The sequence below is a fragment of the Sphaerodactylus townsendi genome, linkage group LG03, assembly GCF_021028975.2.
Source record: "Sphaerodactylus townsendi isolate TG3544 linkage group LG03, MPM_Stown_v2.3, whole genome shotgun sequence".
Lineage (NCBI taxonomy): Eukaryota > Metazoa > Chordata > Lepidosauria > Squamata > Sphaerodactylidae > Sphaerodactylus > Sphaerodactylus townsendi.
Genome location: NC_059427.1, coordinates 130,138,864 through 130,151,247, shown reverse-complemented (window position 1 = coordinate 130,151,247; position 12,384 = coordinate 130,138,864). Strand labels below are relative to the sequence as shown.

General features: G+C 44.5%; 1 protein-coding gene across 3 annotated transcripts in view; it reads right to left on the bottom strand.

The window, feature by feature from the left end:
• SDK2 (sidekick cell adhesion molecule 2) overlaps nt 1–12,384 on the bottom strand; it is a 409,110-nt gene that overhangs the window by 395,096 nt on the left and 1,630 nt on the right. The gene's annotated exons all lie outside the window — the stretch shown is intronic.

The following is a 12,384-nucleotide window of genomic DNA, read 5'->3' as shown; positions in this document are numbered from 1 at the left end:
GCTGTGGCTTTGAGAAAAGCCCTCCAAAATGAACACCAGCAGGTCACTCTGCTCTTCCTGGCCAAGTCTTCTTCCCACTGGCCAAGTCTTCTTCCCACTGGAGGAGGGAGAGGGAGGCAATGCAAAATCATAAGGACACAAAACGGACGCTGTTTTGCTATGGACAAACCACAATCTCTGAATGAAGCCAGAAGGAAGTTGGTGGATAGAATTGCTCCTGCCAGAATCTCCTTGTCTACACAACTAATAAATTCCTTTAGCATCTTCTTCTCACCCCTGTTGGTGAACTTGATGATCCAGTATCTTTTGTTGAAAGTTCATTTTTGTTATAAGCCAGATTCATCAAATCATTAAGAAGAAGAAGAGTTGGATTTATATCCCCCTTTTCTCTCCTATAGGAGACTCAAAGGGGCTTACAAACTCCTTTCCCTTCCCCCCTCACAACAAATACCCTGTGAGGTAGGTGGGGCTGAGAGAGCTCAGAAGAACTGTGACTAGCCCAAGGTCACCCAACTGGCGTGTGTTGGAGTGTACAGGCTAATCTGAATTTCCCAGATAAGCCTCCACAGCTCAAGTGGCAGAGCGGGGAATCAAGCCCGGTTCCTCCAGATTAGAGTACACCTGCTCTTAACCACTATGCCACTGCTGCTCCCACCTGTGATTCCCCCCCCCAACCTCTATAATTGTTTTAAGTAAGAACCTTAGACCTCTGCAGCTATGAGAAACATGTCACTTTATATTGTTGATCTGAGATTTCCCCCATTCTTAAAACCATATGATCATTAAGGAAATATCCAGATATCCAAATATCTCTTGAATTTCCTTCAGGGCTGCAGCTACCCATCTCTTTATATGGTTGCTGTAACAACTTCACTCCAGGAATTCAGTTATCCTACCTACATCCATATTCTTCCCGCATGACCAAATACAGAAGATGGTACTAGTCAACTGGTGGCCCTTTATGTGTGTGTGTATTGAGAGAAAACGTGTAAAATGTTTTGGATAGATGCACTGTCAGGTCATGTATTACTAAAATGGGGAGGGGGTTAGTTTTTCCTGCAGTGGTGTTGGTAGCAACAGTAAACAGGTATGCCAATTAAATACCACATTCTCTGACAAACATACACAAATTTGTCACATGCATACTTTAGGATTATTTAAAAGTTTACAGCTAAAAAAACATAATGAGTGAAGTGGCCCTTGAGCCTGCCTCCTCTACAAAATGGACAGGCTGGCCCTGAAAGGCCAAAAGTAAACAATAAAGAAATGGATCAATCAAAAAACACTCAAAGGAGAGCAAGATAAAATTTTCAAAGCAAGCCTTGAGTAAAACGCTTAGCTTTGAGGAGATGAATGAGGAATGCAGTAATGGGATCTCAACTACCTTTAGGGTCCTTATGAAAAGCCGCTGTGCCCATGGCCACAAGTGGGCCAATACAAGTAAATAGCTAAAGTTGTAGGAAGGAAGATTTTAATTTAATTATTTGGATGTGAGAATAACAATAGAGAAAAATATTCTCCAGACAGGCAGAATGCACAAAATGAGCTTTCTAGAAAGGTTGTATAGAATTTGTTCTTTTATTTAGGAAATTAACTACCCTGTTTCCCCGAATATAAGACATCTCCAGAAAATAAGATGTAGTAGAGGTTTTGCTGAAGTATGAAATATAAGGCATCCCCCAAAAGTAAGACGTAGCAAAGTTTTTGTTTGGAAGCATGCCTGACAAACAGAACACAGAAAAATGAGACATCCCCTGAAAATAAGACATAGCGCATCTTTGGGAGCAAAAATTAATATAAGACGCTGTCTTATTTTCGGGGAAACACGGTATAGGTCCTGCACTTTTTTTTGACCTCCCTCCCTAAAGGCTGGTCCTAGCCAATCGGCAACAGGGGCAGCTGCCCAGGGCCCCACAACTTCCCCCTGCCAGCCAGGGCTGCGAGACAAAAGAAAATGAAGCTCTTGCCACCACTTGCACCTGTCCCATTTAGGACTCAGGCAGCTGTCTTCAGTTGACAAGAATGGCGTTAATTCTGGGAAATCTCCAGCCACCATCTGGAGACTGGCAACCCTATGAATATTGCAGTTCTACTGTAGCTGTGTTCAGGGGGGTACCACCCAGGGGGATATATGGGGTCAAATGTCCCCAGGCTGCAGCCATTTAGTTACGTGAGGGGCAGAAAATCGCCCCCACCCCCCTCCTGTGATGGTGACTTTGAGATGACCTGGCACAAAAAAATGTTTGCTCATGGGGGGTGGGGTGTAAAACTCAGATTTTACACCGAGCTACATTTTCCCTAGATACGCCTCTGGCTGTGTTATACAGTTGAACCTCAGTTTTTGCCGCTTTCGCAGTTCATAGGTTTCAGTTTTCACCGATTCTTTCAGCAAAAATGTTGTCTCAGTTATTGTTGAGTGCTTCGGTTTTCGCCAGTTTTCATCTGCGCACGTGCGCCAATTTAATGACGAAAACCAGCGACCCATCCAGGCTCCATTACTTGTCAACGGGAGCGTCGGTTTTCGTTGGTTTCAGTTTTCGCCAAGGTAATCTGGACGGATTACCAATGAAAACCGAGGTTCCACTGTACTTCAGCTGTGAAAAACATTATACGAAGTACTGCCTTACAATTAGAAAGTAACGGTGTGCACTAAGAAAAATTTCATTATACCTTCAGATCTGGGCTTCAGTGAAGGGGTTACTGTGATTGCTCATTTTAAAGAAGGAGATAACCAGTTCAGGATTCAGATCTGTGTAGATCTGGTGTTCAGGACCATTATTTTCAATGGAAAATATGTATGAGGGTCTGGGGCAGCTTTTCACAAAGATACACCACATTCGTACAGAACATACTCCTCTATCTAATATAGACACACACACACCAGCTTTCATGGGAATTGAACTACCAAAGGGGTCAATTATACAGACACCAGAAACAGATGCCTCCCAAAGCAGACTCAATTCTCTCGTGGACTCCTAAAATGGTATTCCTAAAATGGTGGTCAAGTTGCTACTTAGCAGAAGAGTGTCAGCCAACCATGACTTTAACGAACAGCAACAAAACCTGTCTGCATTGTTCTACTATTACAGTGATTGATTGACAATAAAAATTTCTAACCTTTCCAATAAACTCTGCATTTGCCATCCTTCCTAATTGTGGCCCATTTGTCTCCATTCACAAAGTAATAATGGCATCATTTGTAGACCCTCCCTTTTCTTTTCATCTGTAATTACGGGGATGTACAAATGAGAGAAGTGCCTATTGGGAATAATGGAGGTCTGAAGGCCCACTAGGTGTAATGAGAGCCAGGAATGCCAATTGACTTGCATAGGCTCCACTGAAATACATTACAGCACACAAATGCAGAATAAATTATGATAAACCTACCCTGGGCCTGGAATGACAGCCTCAAGGGTGTAATGACAGTCCATGGGAATAGAATGATGTTCTCAGGGCTCATATAAAAAGCTCCGGGATCAGCCCCCAGAGTGGAATGATGGCCCCTGGGATTGTCTGAAGGATTTTCATTCTACTAAAAAGCTGCTCATACGGATCCAGGTAGGGATATGCAGCAAACAAAATGAAACACAGAACAAAAACTCCCCCCCCCCCAACAATAAAACAGTACTTTTTTTACTCTGGATAGAAAAAATATAAGTATTTCCAGTTTCCCAGGTTTCAAATATGGTACTTGGATTCAGTTTTCTTTCCCTGGGTTTCTGATCATTTTTTGTAAGGAAAATCCTTCCGTGAGGCTGGGGGGTGTTTTTAAAGGTACTGGAATCAAAACTGTAGGGCAGCTGATGGTGTCTGTCCTTTAAGTAACCCAAGTCATTTGGACCAAGGAGTTCAGTTCTATGGTCCCTTAACAAGGCACCCCAGCAATCTGCCATTGTTTCCTATGACTGAGGCGGATCGGCGCTGCTGGTGCTGTTAGATCTCACCGCAGCGTTTGATATAGTCAATCATGACCTTTTGACCCACCGTCTGGCCGCTTCCGGGGTTCGGGGCACTGTCCTTCAGTGGATTGCCTCGTTCCTCTGGGGGCGTAGTCAGCAAGTGTGGTGTGGGGACAAAGCTTCCCGGAGGTGCCCACTTCATTGCGGTGTGCCTCAGGGGGCATTGCTGTCCCCACTGTTATTTAACATCTATATGCGACCACTTGCTCAGCTGGTACGGAGCTTTGGGCTGATCTGCCATCAGTACGCTGATGACACTCAGCTCATTCTGTTGATGGAGGGGGGAGCTGCTGCCGCCCCTGCAGCTCTACAGCAATGTTTGGAGGCGGTCGCTGGTTGGTTACAACAGAGCAGGTTAAAACTTAATCCATCGAAGACGGAGATCCTTTGGCTTGGTCGTGGGAGTGAGATTGGGGATTTCCAGCCGCCGGTGTGGGAGGGGGCCATATTGGCACCGACCCCCTCCGTCCGCAGCCTGGGGGTCCACCTGGATTCGTCTCTTTCAATGGAGACGCAGGTGGCCCATATAACCCGGGTTGCGTTTTTCCATCTTCGACAGGCCCGTCGGCTGGCCCCCTTTCTCTCCAACACTGACCTAGCCACTGTGATCCATGCAACAGTCACCTCCAGACTGGACTATTGTAACTCGCTCTACGCAGGCCTTCCCTTGCGCCTGATCCGGAAACTGAAATTGGTCCAACATGCGGTGGCCCGGCTGCTCACAGGGGGTGCCTTTCGTGAACACATCTCCCCTGTGTTGCCCCACCTGCATTGGTTATCAAATTCCAAATCATGTTCAAGGTGTGGGTGTTGACCTTTAAGGCCTTACGCGGCCCGGGACCCTCGTACCTTCGGGACCGCATTACCCCATATGTCCCAGCTTGTCCTCTGTGATCAGCAGAGGCGAATCTACTGGAGATCCCTGGCCCCTCGATAACGCGGCTGGCCTCCACACGGGCCAGGGCCTTTACAGCTCTGGCACCGGCCTGGTGGAACACATTACCATCAGCTATTCGGGCCCTGCAGGACCTTGGAGAGTTCCGCAGGGCCTGTAAAACCGAATTATTCCACTGGGCCTTTGGAGAGCCCAGCCGCCAATAATGCCCCGCCCTCCCCCCCTTGCTAGTAGGGTCCCCTAACATCACTGGGACCCCTCCTCATTTTTGGAAGAGGGTGGTATATGGGTCTCATGGGCCCCTATTTTAGAGTGTACCTGTTTTAAGATTTTTATGTTTTTTGTATGATTTTGTGTTGTTCACCGCCCTGAGCCCTCCGGGGATAGGGTGGTATAGCAAGTTTAATAAATAATAATAATAATAATAATAATAATAATAATAATAATAATAATAATAATAATAATATGAAGAAAAACAGTTTTAAAAAGTAAAATCGAAGTTTGTTGGAAATTGTTCCCAAGCCTAAACCTACCAAAAAAACCCCACAAGAATCTAATCTAGGTAAACACAGCAGTATGAACCTACATAAAACGTGAGAATCCACAAAAACCCAAACCACTAACATAAACCACTCCAGAAAAGAATGAATTTATAAAAAAAAAATGCTTGAAACTCCCAGACTTTTACCTAAAGGAGCCTGGCAAGCAGATATCAAACCTGAGGAGGTACAGAAATACCAGAGAAACAATCTTGGGAAGATGCAGATACTGGTTCCCAATAGTCCCAGATAATCATGAACATTTCTGGGATTTTGGGGTACTAATTTTTTGGTATCCTCAAAAATCCCAGACATATTTGGGAGACTTGAATATATCCAGAAAATACTCATAGAGCATCTTTCAGATATATTTTCAGTTTGGGTTTGGGAATATCCAAATACACATCCCCAGTCCCAGGGGACATCATTCCATTCTGAGGACTGTCATACCAGTTCCTGAGCCTAGATCCCAGTCTCAAAGGCCACCATTCAACTGTGGGGGCTGTCATTCCAGGCCAAGGGCATTTTATCTGGGCCTAGGAATGTCACTCTGGACACTGTCGTTCCAGGTCCAGAGCAGATTTCTTGTAGCCCATTCTGCATTTTCATTTCAGCCTTTGTGTGTTGTAGTATATTTCAAGGAAGTATATGCAAGTCACCTGGCATTTTTGGCCCCCATTATATTCAATGTGCCTTCAAGTATCTCCCAGTATTCCCAACAGGTTTTCCTGACTTTTGTTTTAATACTTCTTGCTACTGTGCCCCATGGGGGACTTTTCAGAGGACTAGAGTGGATTTTTTTCTAGCCAAATGACACCAAAATTGCAAGGGAGTGAGTGCTGTCTGTCTAGTGAAGAACCAAGGTTCAAGTGAACAGGACCAAGGGAAACATTTCCTCAGAACAAGATGCCCAGCTCTCTATTTACTCAGCCATACAAGCATAAAAGGGCTCCACCACCACCCAAAAAAAAATAATAGAGAGGAAAGAGAACTGTGGCTTGTCACCAAAAATGACTGGCAGAAGGTGCTCTCTGCACCTCCCTTGCAAAGATGCTACAGGAGAGAAGTGCTGTTGCTCAAGAAATCAGTAGAATCATGGAAAAACATGAGCACATGTTGTAGCCAGCTATACTCTGTCCCACCAAAAGTTAAAAATGCAGTTCTGCATTGTTCAGCAGAAGTGAAAGCAGTCTGCTTCTGCTGTTAAAAAAGGTCCTGATATTAAAATGGCAGCCTTGGATAAAACCACCTCTATCTCTGGAATCCCTTGGGCCAGTGGTGATGAACCTATGGCACGGGTGCCAGAGGTGGCACTCAGAGCCCTCTCTGTGGGCACGCGCAAACAGAGTTCCCCCACACACATCTAGGCTGGCCTTATTAGTATTAAACCTAAGACCTAGTTTTGGGGAAGCAGTGTAGGTAACCCTGTTAAACCCCACTGATTTTCATGGGAAGAACTAAAGCGCGATCCTTTACCTGGAAGTAAGCTCGGTTGCTGGCAATGGGGCTTGCTTCTGAGTAAACCCTCCTAGGGTTGTGATTCACCCGTTGGAAGAGTTGCACGGTTGCTTCAAAGCAAAGCCACCGACTACCACCAAGCTTACTCCCGAGTAACGCACACCTTGGAGCCAACCGTTTTTTCTAGACTAAAACCTCAGTATTCAGGTTAAATTGCCGTGTTGGCACTTTGCGAGAAATAAGTGGGGTTTGGGTTGCAATTTGGGCACTCGGTCTCGAAAAGGTTCGCCATCACTGCCTTGGGCTATTACGGTGGTTTTAACTGCATTCTGCTTAGTGGCCCCTGAAGATTCTCCCCCACTAATCTTCCTCCACTTTTTTTTTACATTCAGACCCCCCACCCTGATTTTTCCAAAATGGCCACCGTGGGTACAAATGCCTACATCTGGAATCTCTTGGGCTATTACAGCAGTTTCAACTGCAGTCTGCTTGGGGTCACCCAGGGATTCTTGTGTTTTGAAAACTCAGACCTTGAAATTTCATCATTTTTTCCTTGTACCCTAAGATGACTACTATTTCCTTTAACTACAAAGAAGGTTCAGGAAGTGGCTGAAAATAATTCAGCATTGAAATCCTATTTTTCTATGGGACATGGTATAGCACAGCGGTTCTCAACCTGTGGGTCGTGATCCCTTTGGGGGTCAAACGACCCTTTCATAGGGGTCGCCTAAGATTCTCTGCATCAGTGTTCTCCATCTGCAAAATGGATAAATGTTAGGGTTGGGGGTCACCACAACATGAGGAACTGTATTAAAGGGTTGTGGCATTAGGAAGATTGAGAACCACTGGTATAGCAGTACCTGAACCCACAAGCAATACAGGTTTCTTGGGGAAGTAAGTTTACGTAACTAAGAATCCCGGATTCTTACTTCTGTTCTAGAAAATCATGATAATGACCTTAAAGAGTGATTTCCACCTATACCTTTAGCTCATGTTTTCCATTATTCACACTCCTATTAGGAAGTATATTTCATTAAACAATAAACAAAAACAGTCAACAGCAGCACCTTATGCCAATCCTACTTTCACTGGCCAAACCCCATAAAAAACAAGTTCTACAAAACAAGTTACACACTTCTAAACAAAGGAGTTTTCAAAATAATGCCCCCTCCTCAAAGTTCATAATGCAGCTTAACAGCTTTTATCACCCAGAATAAGTGCAGTGCTAGGAAGCCCAGGAGACAAAAATTCAAAGACAAGGAGAAGAAGAACTCAGTGAGCACAAGTGAATCAATCAAAGAGATCGTCACAGTTTCTGACACAGGGACCCTTCTGGATAATATACTGCAAGTTTATCTCTTATGTTCTGGACTTAATTACTGAGAAATTATAGCCTAGGTGCAATGAAGAGGCAGCGTTAAGAGCCAGGGGCACAGAAAAGGCTTTGGCTTCATCAGCTGCTAGAAACAATGGCTATAAATTTAGAAAAAGGTACATCATGATATGTGTCTTGCATAGCACAAGCCCCAGAGAGTCCGAAGCTTCTCTGTCATTACAAAAGTGGTTTTAACAGGTCATACAGCTCTCACGGAAAGTCAAGAGCTAAAGGGCTTTTGGAGAGATTCAGACCCAGAAACCGAAGGCTTTGATTTAGAAATAAAAACGTGGACCATTATCCATTCTGGAATAATGCAGTGGTCCCTGGTTGCCCACTGGTCTAAGGGCAACTGGATGTGGATCTGGATTAACCCCAACTGCAACCCCATATTTGCCACTGAACTGCTTTGTGACCTTGGACTCACCCCTTCCCTTTCTTATGGCATTTGTTTGTCCTTCTGTGTTTTCCCTAATAAGACCTTTAAAGGCGTGCTTTCCTTTCTTGGCACATCTGTGTAACATCACCTGGCACAAAACAATCCTGTTCGCAATCAGAAACACAAGACACAGTACACTAGACTCATTCTTATCAGGTTGGAGCAGTCTCTGTCAATAACCTGGAGGGGGCAGCATACACAACTCTTGGACATTCCTGTTAAAGATTCAGTATGTACACACAAGTGTTGCAACATGTGGTCAAACAGCATGACCATATGTCATAAGTAAAACAAGCCCATCGTTGACCCTTCTGCCAATCATCCTTAAATCCCTCTTTGAATACAAAGAGGGATTTAAGGCCCCTTAAGGGGTCCTCATGGGGGATGCATATTCAACCTGCACTCCATCAACTGCAGTGGCTTTGGGTGGAGCACCGATTCAGATTCAAGGTTTTTGTACTAACATAGAAAGCCCTAAATGGCCTAAGACCAGCATACTTGTGGGACCGTCTGCTGGTAAGTCCCCTAAGATTGCTCCATTCAGCAAATTCCAACCTACTGGTAGTTCCTGGCACAAGTAAAGTCCTCAGCCAGGGCCAGGGCCTTTTTGGCTCTGGCCCCAGTCTGGTGGAATGCTCTGTCTGAGGAGACCACAGTCCTGCAGGACTTCATGAAGTTCCACAGAGCCTGCATGACAGAGTTGCTCTGCCAGGCGTATGGTTGAGCAGCTACTGCTAACCATTTAGGGCTTCCCCTCCAATTTCTGACTACCAAATTATTAGTCAGTTCCATTAGGACCACTTGGTGTGAGTGTTATGTGTATTTATTTAATTTTTTAAAATTTAAATTTAATAAGCCATTTGGGATTTATTATAATTTTTAATGCATCAATCCAACTCTTTACTCAAGTCTACTCCATAGGCTTACTTCTAAGAAAGTTTATATAGGATGGCACTGTCAGCAACCTATAGGAGCTTCCTGCATATTCTCATACAACATTAGACAAGTTACGTTTATTTTAACTTGAAGCATAAAATCTAAACATGAGTGCTGCGAACCTCTACCTTAGAATGTAGTCAGCTAAGAACTCTAATTCCAGTCACTTGCTTGATGGATTCAATGGGCAGGGAACCTAAGTGCTAGTTTGGGGGTAGCTCTGCAGGGAAACAAAGCACTGAGCCGAAAGTAAAGCCCAAAGAGATTTATTCCTGAGTACACATGTTTCAGATTAGGCTGCACATCAATACAGTGTTTGACCACAAACATGTATTTATACATGTAACCTACAATAGCTCCCAATTACACAAATTACTATTTTCCCCAATCCACAGAGTATAAAACAGATTACAACCTTCCAAAATCCTGTGAGTTTAATTCTGGAGGTCTTTAATTCAGCTCCCTGCACAGTTGACTTTCTCAGAAACTCTAGCACACGGAGGGCAACCCACACCAGTTGCTTTGAGACAATCATTATGATAGAATCATGGACTCCGATGCAGCACATATATGTGTTAAAAATGTTAAGTCCATTTTTCCATCTCTAAAATGGGAAGAAAAAGATTGCTTGCCTCTTTAAATTAATTGAGGGACAAAGTCAACAGGTATATAGCACACTGTGCTCAGATACAAAGAAGTCATATAATAATCATTCAGAAGAGATGAGAGAGTGGCTTTCAGCCAGATTTGCCAAATGACCACTAAGCTTGCTCCTGTTTCATTAAGAGCAGCCTGACCTACAGAAAACATGGAGATAAGCACCCTCATCTGCTACAGCCTGTAGGACTAGCTACTATTTAGGCGCAGAAACAGTCACCAGCAATGCATTCCTGGTCAGTTGTCAACCTTCCTGCTTTGTGATAAGGCATCATATGGCACCTGCCTGACAAACTCCATTTCTTCATGGCAGCTGTTTGGCAATTTTTAACCTGTTGCTTTCCGACCAGATGTCACACAGCCTCCAAGGAGGCCAGACTTTTTTATACGTTTTATGTATTTCCCCAGATCATTTGGAAAACAAGACTCAGAAATGCATGAATATACACAGCTGCTAGATGATGGGTGCATAAGACATTCTGTATATTCAACCTCTTCCCATTCGCACACAAACATGCCCAGCATGACTTCAACAGACCACAAGACCAAGGTTGTTTTAGTAATATGTGGGTACAAGTACTGGTCAGGTTTGCATCTGGCCAACTATTTCATGGAGGATGCAAACCCCATGAGGCAGAAGTCCTGTCTTAAACGTAAAGCCATAAGGCTCTTTTCATCCTGAAAGTCTACTATTAAAAGAAGCTGTTTCCTCCCTTTTCATCACAACATGTCCCTCCTCCTGCTCTTTCAGGGAGTGTAGAGTTTCCAGCAGCCTACATTGGCCCGTACATCCAAATCAATGCTCTCTGTCTAAAGAGGGAGTCTATTTATGTATCTCATTCAGATAACAGAGGCAACTGAAAATAGTCCACACAGCACACAAGTATCCCAGAGGCAATTAGCTTATCGCAGGGTCCTGCACACCATGCGCTATCAGGGAAGGGCACTCTCCAATGACCTTTTTCAATGGCAAACGTTGCATTGGACTCACAGTGGTGGGTTTTTACAAACCTAGGCTCCAAGAACTGTGTGGAGGGGAAAGCAGGCAAAAAGGGTTTCCAGTAAAGTCATGGGAGGGAACCCTACAGTTTTTAGCAACTGGTGGTTGAACCAATACAACCTCAGAAACTGTTAAATGATCTCTACTGTGGCGGGGGGTGGGTACTGTGCATTGACAGATGGTTGTAATAACTTAAGCATGGTTAAAATGGTTGTAATAATTTAAGGGGATAGAAATCCAGTTCAGGGTTGCTCTTTCTTCTACTCTGTGATGATAGCAACTGACTTGCACATCCCACCATCCCATGATGTGCATTTAGAGTTCTGCCACTCCTCCCCATATCTGTAGTGTCTGTCCCTCCCTCCCTCCCTCCCCACCCCCACCGAACTGAAGCACATGCAAGTAATTTGCATCTTTGCATTGCAACAGCGTCTACATCTACCTTTCCTACTAACGCTCTAGATTTTGAGCACGGCTTTCCTATCGCACGGGCAGCCTCCTGAGAGAAAATAAATCAGACTGAGCTTTGGAATTGTCTTTGCCTCCCACCCTTGGTTCCAGACTCCCTCGCAGCTCCCAGGAGCTATAATCAGCCTTGGTGGGTTCAGCTGCCCAGCTCTCCTGCCTTGTGACCGTAAATCTCTTCTGGCTGTTTTGTTATCTTGACAGGTCAAGAGATAGAAAATGAGGAGAGAGGAAGGTGCTTCTGTGAGATATACACACACTGTAAAACCCGCTCCAGTCGTTTAAAGCTGTTTGGATAACTAACCAAAAAACGGAGCAGCCTATAGATGGGGGGGGGGGGGGAATTCTTCTGAAACTTTAAGAACCCTGGGACTCTGGGAGCAGAGGGGACCGAGATAAGAGGCAGAGAACAGCAAACACAGATCAGCAACACAACTTCGCTTGGTGTAGCCAACTGAATTCTTCGGTTTCAAGCTAGAGAGTAACAAAAACAAAACACCGCTTTATCCTCCCACAAACTCCCTCATTCAGGGGTTTTTCTTCTCTCTCTCTCACCCCCCCCCCCCCGTAATGTCATTTAGCGAGCCCTTGACACATTGAAGGTTTAACAGAAGGACAATAAAATGGTTGCTTGTGGTGAAAACAGAAGCCCTTCACTCCA